Consider the following 13,159-nt stretch of genomic DNA (forward strand, 5'->3'; position numbering starts at 1 on the left):
GCAACTAGACGATGGCCTTACGCCAAACCGGCGGGAGCAGACCCGCCTCGTCTCAGATTCTCAGATTGAGGGGGTTCCTACAGACCTTCCGACTCCGCGGAAGAAAACTACACCCTCCAGATGGAGGGTCGAGGCGTCCCCCGACTCCTCCCGCCCTTGATCCCCCTGTGCGTCCACTTAGATCATTGCGGGCGATTACAGATTTCAGAAGTGAGCTCACACAGAACAGATACAGAACAAGTCCCTGAACAGAGGCAGTAGAAGACTGCCTAGGAATGCTTCTCTTCTACCTTTTTTAAAAGATAGGCCAGATTCGAACCCTTAGCCAGTCCGAGTTTTAACGGTGAGTACCATCTAGAAGCCATTCCTCCAGATACAGGAAAAGTCCCTTAGAGATAACATATATCACACAGAACAGAATACACAACAAACAGACACTTACCGCGGCCAGTCAGACTCTACGGATTGGGGGGTCCCTCAATGGTTTTGGGGATCCCGGACGAGCCCCCAAATGTTATGCCCAGATTTCAGGATCCCCAAGAAACCACATCAGGGAGCCAGCCAGTCCGATGCAAAAGCATAAGAGTCTTTATTCGAGCTAGCTCGGCTCCCCCACCTTGCCGACGCAGCGACAGGAAGCAGAGAGAGAGATAACTCTGTGTGGAGACGGGTTATATAGGGGGAGTTGGAGGAAGGGGAGGAGAAAGGACTGTGCTCTGCCGATTGGCCAGGCACAAGTCTGTGTCTTGTTCCTGGGTGTGGCTAGCAGAGGCTTAGACTTCCGGGAAGAAGCTCCTTGCCAAGCATGTGGCCAAGGTAAGATGGAGCACTTACCCTGGGGCAAGGTGGAGGGCCTAGCCCTTACCCTGGGGCAAGGTGGAGGGCCTAGCCCTCGCCCTTTCAGCAGTAACGTTATTAATATAAACTATACCTGCAATGGCAAAGTAAAAACCAAACTCTTTAGCCTGATATTAAGGTCTTCCATGTTATAGCTCTCATCTTTTCATCTAATTTTCTAAGATGAAAATTTTGTTTATGCAGGACTTTCTACAACATTGACATAAACAGCATGGCCTTTATTACCTACTTTGTCCCTCAAAATCTATCCATCTCCTAAGGTTCAACTGAATTATCATTTTATTCTTGAACTTTTGCTCTGAACTCCTGTGGCACTTACTTAAGTTAATAAAACTAATCTATGTGGGACCCAATGGTATACTGTCATGTATTGTTATATTCTTGGTACATTAGTATGGATGTGTATGTATATAGAGACTACATATTTTTTATATTATTTCTTCTTCTGTAGGGCTTGGAATACAGAGATGGGCATAGAAATATGTTCACTGAATGCTAAAATGATTATGCTGGTTGCTTTCCCTAGTATTAGAGTTCTTGGTTGGGAATCTGACTTAACATTTAAAGATGAACTGACCCCCAATCCACTCCTAGAAACTGGGGCATAGACTCTTGGAGCTTGAGTACTCTCTATGCAGAACAATACTCTCATTTTCAAAAAACTCTGACTAAAAAAAAAAAAAAGTGTTTAACAGACTGTAGGAAACAATCTTTAGTCATTACGTATTCTCCTTTTACAGCTCTGTCACTGAAAGCCCCCACCTCCCGGAGTTAATTATGAGAGCTTATCTACCAGCCCATTTAATTATGTTAAAGGAACACCCCTGTATCTGAGGCTGTTGGGGGTGCTGGCCATGTGCTGGTCTAGTGCTGGTTTCTCCTTACAGGGGAACACGGATCTCATGTCTTCCATCAACTTTATCTTTACCCGCCTTTATTTTCTCAGGAAGAACTCCTGCTCAACAAGATAAAGAACAGATTTTTGATAAGTTGTCATAGCAAGAGTCTAAAAACAAAGTGCCTCATCTTACTATTAAAAGCTATAGGTTAGCTAATCAGAAAGTTTCCAGGAGAAAGTTATCATCTGAGCTTTGCATAGGAGTAAAGGAGAGGGCATTCAGGTGAGGGGAGTGGCAGAGGTCAGTGTCTAAGTGAGTCTGTGGATCAGTGAGTGAATAGATTGGGCTTGCCTGGAGCAAAGGTGTGAGTCGAAGAGAAGTGTAAGGTTAGATAAATGGTGGTAGTCAAGGGAAGGGTGACGATATCTTTAAACCAAGAGTTGACATTTTGTGATTCAGAAAGAGAACCATTAAGTGTTCTCAGGAAGATTTGGTTGATTTTCAAGAGAGCTTAATTAACAGAGCTTTGTACTTGCATTCTTTAAAAATGTTTTTGAATACAGTTGTTAAACATATTCTCTTTTATCCCTTTTGCTCCATATCGCATGTGGCTTGTATATAGTCTGTGTGATGCAAACTCAACAATGTACAGTACTTTGATTTCTTTGGACACTCTAAAGTGAGTTTTTGTAGACACACTGGTTATTCTCCAGTAATAGATTTAATTTTTCCTTTTTGATTTCTGTTTCTGTTGTTGCATAATGTAGATGTTAATCTGAGGGTAGTGTTCTGTGGTTTATTGGACTCTTTAACAAAGCAACATAATCTTATCTAAGAGATAAATATGATAATATAATTATCATACTTGATAATTTTAACTCAGTTTTTTTTTTTTAAATCCTCACCGAAGACGTGCTTAGAGAGAGGAGGGGGGGGGGGGGGCAGAAGGGAGGTGGAAAAAGAGAAAGAAAGAGAGAGAGGGAGAGAAAAAAACACTGATTTGTTGCCTTCTGTACATGCCCAGACTGGGTTGACCAGGAATCGAACCAGCAACCTTTCAGGTGCATAAGATGACACTTAACCAACTGAGCCACTCCGCTAGGCTGACTCATTTTTGTTCGGTAATTTTACATAGGGATTGTACTAATCTCCTAAACTTATCCCTAAACAAAATTCATTAACAACTCTTAATTAGGTTATCATTAACTCATATTTGTGAAATGTCACCAGGAAAACATACTTACATACAGCAAGTGTTGATTTTCAAAAATTTGGGAAAATAAAAAAATATATGTAAGGGTATGATTCTAAATAGAAATGTGTTCTACCCATTTACATAAATCATTTAGGAAGAATAACCTATTTACTGGAGATTGAATTCTAGGTTGACAGTTTTTTTTCTTTCATCACTTTATATATGTCATTCTGTTATATGGATTCTGACCAGAAGGTAGCTGTAATTCTATCTTCCTCCCTCTTAGGTAATGTGTGTGTTGTGTTTCTTCTTTAACTTTGTTTTCAGCACTTTGAATAGGATATGCCTAGGTGTGATTGGTTTGATTTTTAATTCATCCTGCTTGGTGTTCTCTATGCCATTAGGATCTGTAGTTCGGTGTTACCAATATAGGAAAATCTTTCAGGAAATAAATGCCAACTTCTCTCTTTCTTTTCCTTCTATAATTCCAATAATATACATGTTACAGTATTTGATATTGCCCACAGCACTTGGATTATTTTTGTAGCGCTTTTGTTCATTCTTTTTCTCTTTTGGGGTCACATCTATTAACCTGTCTTCAAGTTCACTGATTCTAATAAGTATATTGCATTGTGGTTTTAGTTGCATATACTTGATGACTAATGATACCAAGCATCTTTGATGAAGAACCTGTTCAGCATTTTGCCTGTGTTTAAAGTTGGGTTGTTTCCTTTTATTAAATGGCAGAAAATAAACAGAAATCAAGATATCTAGCTAGGTTTTTAGCTTGACTGACTGAGTAGATGCTCTTGCTGTTTGTTTATATCAGAGGTTGGGAACGTCTGGCCCACAGAAATCATTTGGTCTGGCCCTGCCAAAGCACTAGAGGTGAGTTAATTAAATGTTTGACCAAATATAGCAGACTAACTTATAAATTGATAATTTTGTATGTCCTGCAAACGATGATATAAATATCCAAATGGCCCTTGGCAGAAAAAAGGTTCCCCACCCCTGAGTTGGTAGAATGAGGAAGGAGTAGGTTGCGGGGGGAAAAATCAGTTGTGCTTTTATCATGTTAAGTTTGGGATCCTTATTAGGCATACAAATTGAGATGTTAAATATTCAATTGGGTATAAATCTGGAGTTCAGTTATAGGTTGGGACTAGAGATATACAGAGGTAGTTATTGGCATATAAAAATATTTAATTCCTTGGAGTTGGGTGGAATGACAGAGGCTGTAAATGGAGAAAAAGGAGCTACTTTAATGGAAGCCTGGGCATGCCAGCATTTAGAGGTTGAACATAGGAAGTAAATCCAACAATGGAGGCTTGAAAAATAGAAGATGTTGAGGTAAAAGAAAAATCCTGCCTTCACACCCTGAGTAATTTTCACTTTCCAGAAGTACCTAAGGGAGCCACAGTCCCCTGACCCCACGTGGTTCTCAGCACCTTTTTTACCAGTGAGGTAAGAGAAACATCACAAGAAAAATCACAGAAACGAAGAGATGTTTCAACTTCTAAATTTTGTGTTTTTTGCTCAGTAGTTAGGCCTGACCACTTTATCTGCCATTCCCCATTACTCTCTGTCCCCCTCTCTGATTTAGCTTTTCTTCTTTGCCTTGACATTAGATTAAATATTATTTATGTATTTGTTGTCTATCAACTGTAAGTTCCATGAGGTCAAGGACTTTGTTTTGTGAACTACTTTATCCCTAGCACCTAGAACTCCTTCTTGTACATAGTGGTTGGTGTGTAAATACTTGTTTTGTGCTGAAAGGAGGAGGTGGTGGATAAGCCCTAGATGGTTTGGCTCAGTGGATGGAGTGTTGGCCTGCGGACTGAAGGGTTCCGGGTTTGATTCTGGTCAGGGGCACATGCCTGGGTTGCGGGCTCAGTCCCCAGTCGGGGGTGTGCAGGAGGCAGCCGATTGATTTTTCTAACTCTCTCGCCCTCTCCCCTCCTCTCTGAAATCAAGAAAAATATATTTTTAAAAAACTGTAGATAATGACGATGAAACCCCAACTTAAACAGATTGAAAGAATGGAAGAATGGATCTTGTGACTATAGCCAACGCTATCAAGAAGTTTTATAGTCAGAGTGAAACACCAAAATGAGATGGGAGTCAAAGGAGTCTTGGTATCAAGAGATTTTTCGAAGTTGGTGATAATAGGGCATATTTATATACCAAACTGAATGATTCAGTAGAGAAAGATAAGTTCTTCATTCAAGTGAGAGGAGGGCTAGTTACACAAATGAAGTTCTCAGGAGGACAAGAAGGCATGGGCCCTCTATAAGTAATGGGGGACAGAAGGGTTGGCCTTACATAGGAGCAAGGACACTTCTACTGTAACAAGGGGGAGGTAAAGAGTGAGTTTCAGATGTTAAAGATTACTGACTTTTGCCTGAATTATTAGAATAGGGCAGTGATGGCGAACCTATGACACGCGTGTCAGAGGTGACACGCGAACTCATTTTTTTGGTTGATTTTTCTTTGTTAAATGGTATTTAAATATATAAAATAAATATCAAAAATATAAGTCTTTGTTTTACTATGGTTGCAAATATCAAAAAATTTCTACATGTGACACAGCACCAGAGTTAAGTTAGGGTTTTTCAAAATGCTGACACGCCGAGCTCAAAAGGTTCACCATCACTGGAATAGGGCAACCCCAAATCCTTGAAGTTTTCTTTTTTTTATTTTTATTAAATCTTTATTGTTCAGATACATTTGTTCCTCTTTTTTTCCCCCCCTAACTCCCCTCCTCCCAGTTCCCGCCCCACCCTCCGCCCTCACTCCCCACCCACTGTCCTCATCCATAGGTGCACGATTTTTGTCCAGTCTCTTGAAGTTTTCTTATGTAAACACCTTACTCAGTTGTCAGAGAAGGTGTCATAGTAAATCATAAAGTTCTAGAGGCTGTCTGTATTCCTATTTGGAAAGTCTTTACAGTGTACAAAAACATGCCTTCCATTGGGGGTTATCTATAATAATAAAAGCGTAATATGCTAATTAGACCAGATGTCCTTCCAGATGACCTTGCAGACAAAGCCGGAGCTGCAAGGGAAGCCCGGGTCCCGGGTGCCAGAGGGAAGCCGGTGCCGGCAGCCGGGTGAAGGAAGGCCTACTCTTGCATGAATTTCGTGCATCGGGCCTCTAGTGTTTAATAAATAGAAAATATGGTAGGGATGCTAAGAGTAGACTACAGTCACTGCCAGCGGAGTAATCATAATCCACTCGTTTTGGTGCACACTCTTTTGAGACTTGGGTTACTTATGAATCTAACACAGAAAAATTTTATAACACTGAACAAAAGGGGAACTCTTGAGGGATATGAGGGTGAGGTTAGCTGCTACAGTGTTTTATGTTTTCCTCAGTGTTCAGAATTTTAATTTTATTATTTTTATTTTAGAGAGAGGGAGGGAGGGGGAGAGAGAGAGAGAGCGAGAGAGAGACATTGAGACATTGCTTGGTTGCCTCCTGCATGCACACCCCGACTGGGGATTGAACCTGCAACCTGGGTATGTGCCCTGACTGGGAATTGAACCCACCAACCTTTGGTGTAGGGGACGATGCTCCAGCCAACTGAGCCACACCAGCCAGGGTGTCAGTGTTCTGAATTTGAGGAGATATTTAGGCCTAAATCCTTTTGAGAATAGCAAGGACTCCTTACTATTTTTTAAAGCCTGGGAGAATTTTTAAAAGCCAAGGGATGATTTTGGAACTGTGTAGTCTGGGTGCTCACATGCATGCATCCACAAGAGGCATTTAAGAAGTGAAAGGAAGGGAAGAAACAGGAAATGATTTCTCTGTCTAATGGAGGATATCTGGTTATTAGTATGGTGAAAGCTTAAAAGTAAACAATATTATGCCATCTGCTGGGATGTTCTGACACAGAACCCAGTTTACATATTCTTAAGCAATGTGAGAATTTTGTGTCAATAAAAAGTGTCTTAATAAGCAATATTAATAAGTTCAGTTTAAGTGTACATAATTCTTGTCCATCTTTCCATGAAAAATTATTTTAAAAATATATTCTAATAGCCCATTCTATATTATTTTTAAATGATCAATTTTGAAACATTTATAGGATTCATGAGTCATAAACATGTTAAATATTGGAATATATATTTTAATTTATTGTTAAAATACCAAGAGTCCTGCCTGAACCGGTTTGGCTCAGTGGATAGAGCGTTGGCCTGTGGACTGAAGGGTCCCGGGTTCGATTCCGGTCAAGGGCATGTACCTTGGTTGCGGGCACATCTCCAGTGGGGGTGTGTGTGCAGGATGCAGCTGATCGATGTTTCTCTCTCATCGATGTTTCTAACCCTCTATCCCTCTCACCTTCCTCTCTGTAAAAAAAAAAAACCCACAATAAAATATATTTTTAAAAAAATACCAAGAGTCCTAAGATAAGTAACCTTAATTTATTTATTTGAATTCTTTCTTTCTTCAACAATCAATAAAGCTTTGGCAGAGGGAACAGATGATCTTATGTAGTGAGATACTCTGAAATAATGTACTTTATAGGCTTTACGAACAGGAAATGTTTCTAATTATGGCACGTCCTTCTTCGCAATAGCTAAAGGGGACAAGGAAACCTCTAGGGGGAGGAAAGATGATGGTTGATAATAACAGCGATATATTGCATGCAGTGAGAGATAATACAAGATATAAAAATTGTCTGAAGAAAAGGAAAAATCACTTTATATTAGTTTATAGGGTTTGGGGGCCAAAACAGGGCAGTATAGCTAGCAATAGAAACCAAGTTCATCTTTTTCATAGTACTATACAATATTCTGTGCTTGGTGTTTGACAGTAGAAAATATTACTGTTTCACTTTTCTGAAATTATGAAGCTTTTTTTTTAATACACTGAGATATTTAAACCATTAGAAGAGAAATACTGAAGCTTTGGGCACTGTGTATGGTTGTCCATTTGTGCTTCTGCCACACTTGTTTCTGGACAGCAGAATCTATGGATTCATCCCATTCACCTGCCTTGCATCTAATTTGATGCTGTGAGTTTCCTCATCAGTGAAGGAAATATCTCAATATTACTGTTTAATTGGGCAAGCTAAGGTAGTTGACTTTTTGCTTCTTGATTGACAAGAGGTCTGCTAAGCAATTAAAAAATAAAGAAGATTATAGGATAATTATAATGGCTAATATTGACTCTCCCAAGAGCTTTGCATGCATCTTCTCATTCACTGCTCACAGCAATCTGATTCGGTAAACATTCATTTCTCTATTTTCCAGATGATGCAAATCACACATAAAGCAGTGAAGTAACTTATCCCAAATCACCCAGTAAATTACTGGGCAATTCTGCCCAGAAAGTGGCAGAACTGACTGGAACCCTTGGCTCTTTGATCCCGTAGTCCTTATTCTTCAACATTTTTTTTTCACTATGGGGAAATGAATTCCAGGTGTAACAAATTTAGTGCAGAATAAACAGAATTTGGGGAGCACAGTCTATAAGTTAGGTAACATCCATGGTTATAGGCTTTACTTCTTTGCTCATCTCTACTATTGTGCCAAAAAAATACCTTTGCTTCAATTGAAGAATTAATTTTTAAGATTCAGTTGTAATCTTTGCCTCATCTGACTTTTGAAGTGCCTTTGCCAGCAAGTTCACATTCTGTACAGAGTATAGTTAATATGTGGCCTGTGGTAGACATTTAGCAAATGCTTATGGAATGAATTCTAATGAGATGCTCAAGATATCTACTATTTAGAACATTCTCTGAGCTCCACAAGGCCTATCAGTTGTTGCCACCAAGCCTGACTTTACACCATGCAGAAATAGTATGGGGAAGGGAAGAAAAGATACCAATTGGATTATTTAAAATTACCACAAATCAGTTAATTTCCTATATTTCAATTTTTAAGCAACATGATTATTAAATTCAGATAAACCTCTGGTCTGTCTTTCTGGCAAACTTCATAAAAGCCAACTTGACCGTGCTGGTACCCGACTCTGAGGTCCTACCTTCTGGTGACTTATGCTATTTCACCAACACAGGCAGAAATGAAGCATGTCTCCGAATCCAGACGTGATTAGTAATGACTTGTTACTAAATCTTAAGTTCTCAATAGTCTAAATTCACTGTCAGAAAATGGAGTTTTGGGTTAGTGCTCTTTGCACTCTTGTTTCTTTGCCCCATTCTTGGTAGCAGAAATGAAGCTTCCTAGTCTAGGGTTATATTCTGGACAGAAACAGCCATGGAGTAGAGAATTGATTTGTCAGTTATTTTGAACAGTCAGAGCTGCTGCTTCATGGAACCATCTTGGGTGGACTTAGAAGTAATAGTGGTTGAGCACTGACCTATGAACCAGGTCATGATTTGATTCCTGGTCAGGGCACACTAGATCACCAGTGTGGGGCGTGTGGGAGGCAGCCAATGATTCTCTCTCATCGATGTTTCTATCTCTCCCTCTCTGATATCAAATATATATATATATTTTAAAGAAGTAATTAGGCATGTGGGAACCCCGTTCGCCCCATGCTGCTTGGAAAACCGGCTGAGATGGAAAATGGTCTCAGAATTCTTTTTTTAAAAATATATTTTATTGATTTTTTACAGGAGGAAGAGAGAGAGAGATAGCTAGAAACATCGATGAGAGAGAAACATCGATTCAGCTGCCTCCTGCACACCTCCCACTGGGGATGTGCCTGCAACCAAGGTACATGCCCTTGACTGGAATCAAACCTGGGACCCTACAGTCCGCAGGCCGACGCTCTATCCACTGAGCCAAACCAGCTACGGCCAGAATTCTTATGTGACTGCTCACAGGATCTAAGCAGGTTTAAACGACTGATGTTGGGCAGACACAGGTGATGGAAGAGATGCAGACTGGTGAACTGGAGAGTACATGCCTCACCTGAAAAAGGCAACCAACTCCTCCTCCTCTCCAGCTGTTACTCCAGTTTCAGCACATACGGGGTCCCAATGAGTGTAATTTGAGGAAGACTAGGGTTATATCATCAGAGATTCATTTTTTTGTGCTGAAATTGGGCTTTCTTCCAGCTAGCTCTGGAAACTATTAGCACATTATTTCTTAAGTTCTATTACTTAGGGAGAATGAAGTATCAGCTCTTTAATCTCTATGGAGAGGAAAATTGGAACCGTGGTATTAAGAGCTGAATTCCTGAATGTGGGGCCACCTAAGGTTAAAAAGGAATGGTGGTTTAAAGCTGCCAGTTTCGGGTCCCTCTATTTGGAAATGTCAAAATTCCTTGTAAGTAGAAGCAATTGTACTGATCCTATATACTATTTCAGATTCTCCAAGTCTTTCCAGTCTTCATCCTCACAGTAAATATTAAGAGGGAGAAGTTGCTACAACTGCAGTCGATATACTGGGGAAATAGTAATTCTTAGCAGACTCATAAAGTGAAAACATCTTAATTCATTATGCAGCTAAAACTTTGTCATTGTTTAGTCTTTAAAGGAGGAAAAACTCAGAAATGACACTTCTTTTTGGCTTTCTGGCTGTGTAAAGATGACTCCTAATCTTCATTGTACTAACATGCAAACTAAGATGAAGGGTCAGTGGGTGTAAATGTGATTTGTTAAGGGAGAATAGCAACCTCATTTTTTGATAGAGATATTTTCATGAAATGCTCATCACTAATGAATACATCAAAAACCATACTTTATTTTATGTATAGCAATACAATTTACATATTAAATAACACTATAATAGAATGATTTGATATAGTTTTAAACAGAAGGTAAAAGGGAAAAATTTCAGGTTACAAAACCCCTCCCCCTGGAACAAATTAAAAAAAAACCCAAAACACTTTTTCCAGATGGGTCAATGCAGCAAATGTCTTCAGTGACTATGTCTAATTCCTATTGCACAAATGGTCAATGGAATTAAAAAAGGAAACCCAACTCTCACAACCACTGCCTCAAAGAAATCACACATGTTGGATTCTTTTGGAATGCAAAGATGGTTCTTGCTACTTCAATACACAGAAAATTGAATTCACATATCCACCACACAAAAAACCCCCCCAAAAACAAAAATCAAAAACAAAACTATGACGGAGTTGAAACTAGAAAAAAATTAGCTTTATATGAAAATATAAAATTCTATGATTATATACCATAGATACAAAGTTCCCAGAAGATGCTTATCCAAGCAACAAAATATTTACAGTCTTAATGATTTTAGCTATTTCAAAATGAAGTGAAAGAAACACGAATCAACATGAAGGCTAAGTGATTTTTTTTTGTTTGTTTTTAGTTTTTAGAAACAATGGCTGCTTGCTAGTTTCAAATGTCTTAACAAAAGAGTCACTACCCCAAATGTTGGAGAGTTGCTACATTTTATAAAATCGGCTGTCTCCTTTTCTGGAGATGTTTATTTCTTAAAACTCAAGATATTTTTCTTGAAATTAATTATCCTCTGTAGAAAATTCTTCCCTTTGCAAATATTTAACAAAAATACTAAAAACAGTTTAACAGCTAAGACAAAGTAGAGGCCAAATATCATTATTACAATTCCTTCCTATTTGTAGCATGCCTTCTTTCTAGAGATAAGTAAAGCCAATATTGGATGTTAAATGGCAAGATGTTCAGGGGAAGTGCAAAGGGGTAAGTGAAATTACAGCTGTTAAAAAAAAAAAGCAGGCATTTCCCTTCATATAAAAATTCACTGACACCATTGGAACATAAACTTTGGAACATAAGGAGTTGAAATGCATTTTCCAGTATAACTGCTAAATTCTTAAGACAAACTACATTTTTATTATTATTTCTTAAATTATGATGAGTTTGGGTTTCTTTATTTTTTATTTTTGCTTTGAATCAGTACTATGTATCTTTGGTAAATTGGTACTATATTTTAATTTTTAAATACAGTATATAAGCATTCAAGAAAAAATTCATAACAAGGCAGTTGTGCTGTGTCATTAAGAAATAATTAAGGTTAGTTGATTTAAATATGTCACTCTGGGCTAAAAACTCCCTTGAATACCGTTACCTTCTCTGACCTTGCTGGACTCTCCAACTTGAGATAGACTAAAAGCTCCAACGAATAAAAATCCAGAAAACCAATTCAATTGATCTTATTCTTCCTGAAATTCAGACGTTAACTTTTTTGTATATAAAAAAGATATTGTGGCTTTTGGATGCAAGAGAGTTCTCCTGATGGAAATAAGGTGTCTTTTCTCTGATGCCCAGCACGGCTGCTTGGCCTGGTCATTGCAATTCAATTTTGTATGATGTGCACATTCTGTTTACCTAGAGCTAAAGTCATGTACCCAGTGCGCTTATTTTATAAAATAGCACACATTAATTTGCAAAAGCTATTTCCTTTCCCCGAGTGCAGTGGTGATAACCTTGTTAAGCCATGTGCTTATGTTTCGAAGAAAATGCCATCTTTGAAGCTCTGCCCCGGAAAAGCTGCAAGCAAGCCTCCGCCAAAATCAAAGGAAGAACAGGCGGGTGCACTCTGTGGGGAAAGGGAGGAACTGCTGTGCGCGCATCACTGTCCTCAGTGAAGTAGGCTTGGATCGCTTTGGCAAGATGGGCACATAGCAATTGCTCATAGCTCAGTGGGTCAGGATTTGTAGACTTTGGTTCAAGCCCGCTGTAAACAACTGGCTCACAGAGAACTTCTAAACCATCCTGGTAATGTTTCTATTCTATTTACGAGCTACCTCTTTTATCATGATTCTGATGGCCATAAAAGAGAGGGTCACAGAACTGTGTTGGAGGGTGTGCAGTTCCATGAATTGAGACCTCTGTAAATAGCACAGAAGGGAATACTTGCGGTGTGTCTCCTAACCAATGTTTACTTTTATATTAGGAAAAAATTACTGAGGGATCACAAACCCCAACTTGAACATTACTTCTGAAAGTCAAGTCCACTGTGCCAACTACTGTAGTTAACTCATGTCAATACTCTATACAGCCAAAGTAACCTACTTAATTGACTACAACGATCTAGTTTGTAATGATCTGAAACCTCTCCCTTCCCGATTCCCTGTGGCCTTCTGACAGTTGTAGTTCTTCAGTGTTGAAGCTTTATTCTTGAGTGTTAGGCAGAGCTTCCTTCTATCACCTCTCATGGGAGCAGGGGGACTGTAAAGGTGTCTTAATCAGCAAAGTTAGCAAACTTTGCTCATTTTCACATCTTTTCTCAAGGAATATTGTGTTGCTGAATCCATGATAGATGAGATTAACCTAGCCCTGAAAATTACGTAGTTCATGAGAACTCCATTGACTGGGCCTATGCATTAGAACTCCGGGGCGTGGCCT

Source organism: Myotis lucifugus, unplaced genomic scaffold (genome assembly GCF_000147115.1).
Source record: "Myotis lucifugus unplaced genomic scaffold, Myoluc2.0 scaffold_55, whole genome shotgun sequence".
NCBI classification, from domain to species: domain Eukaryota; kingdom Metazoa; phylum Chordata; class Mammalia; order Chiroptera; family Vespertilionidae; genus Myotis; species Myotis lucifugus.